Here is a 606-nt window from a genome sequence, read left to right as displayed (position 1 = left end):
TGCACTGTTTGTGTTGTTTACTTTGGAAACCAAATTTACCGTTGAGTAAAAAAATTAAAATTAAGATTAAATTTTTTTTAAAACTTAAACTGGTTATTGAGATTTGTAAAATGTGCAATGTTTAATATAAGAAATTACACTCATACTGTGAGATATACACATATATGAAAATAAAGTTGCAGTTGCATTCATGAAAAAATAAGTTATTAGATAAATTATTAGAGTTCCCATATGGTCTAGCGGTTAGGATTCCTGGTTTTCACCCAGGTGTTCCGGGTTCGACTCCCAGTATGGGAAGGTGGCCCGGGTTCGACTCCCGGTATGGGAAGATGGGCTCCTTTTTAGGGAAAGTTGTGGCCTAATGGTTAGAGAGTCGGACTTGTAACCCAAAGGTTGCGGGTTCGAGTCTCGTACCGGCAGGGATTGTAGGTGGGGGGGAGTGAATGTACAGCGCTCTCTCCCACCTTCAATACCACGACTGAGGTGCCTTTGAGCAAGGCACCGAACCCCCAAAAGCTCCCCGGGGCGCCGCAGCAAAAAATGGCTGCCCACTGCTCCGGGTGTGTGTTCACTGCTGTGTGTGTGCACTTTGGATGGGATAAATAC

General features: G+C 43.7%; 1 non-coding gene across 1 annotated transcript; it reads left to right on the top strand.

Moving 5' to 3' along the window:
- Positions 1–225: 225 nt before the first annotated feature.
- Positions 226–297, top strand: trnae-uuc (transfer RNA glutamic acid (anticodon UUC)). Its single transcript has one exon. It is a non-coding gene; the product is annotated as a tRNA-Glu (tRNA).
- The last annotated feature ends 309 nt before the right edge of the window (positions 298–606 follow it).

Source organism: Sinocyclocheilus grahami, unplaced genomic scaffold (genome assembly GCF_001515645.1).
Source record: "Sinocyclocheilus grahami isolate Dianchi unplaced genomic scaffold, SAMN03320097.WGS_v1.1 scaffold15501.1, whole genome shotgun sequence".
Lineage (NCBI taxonomy): Eukaryota > Metazoa > Chordata > Actinopteri > Cypriniformes > Cyprinidae > Sinocyclocheilus > Sinocyclocheilus grahami.
The sequence above is the reverse complement of the archived record's forward strand: the minus strand, read 5'-3'. Positions and strand labels throughout refer to the sequence as shown.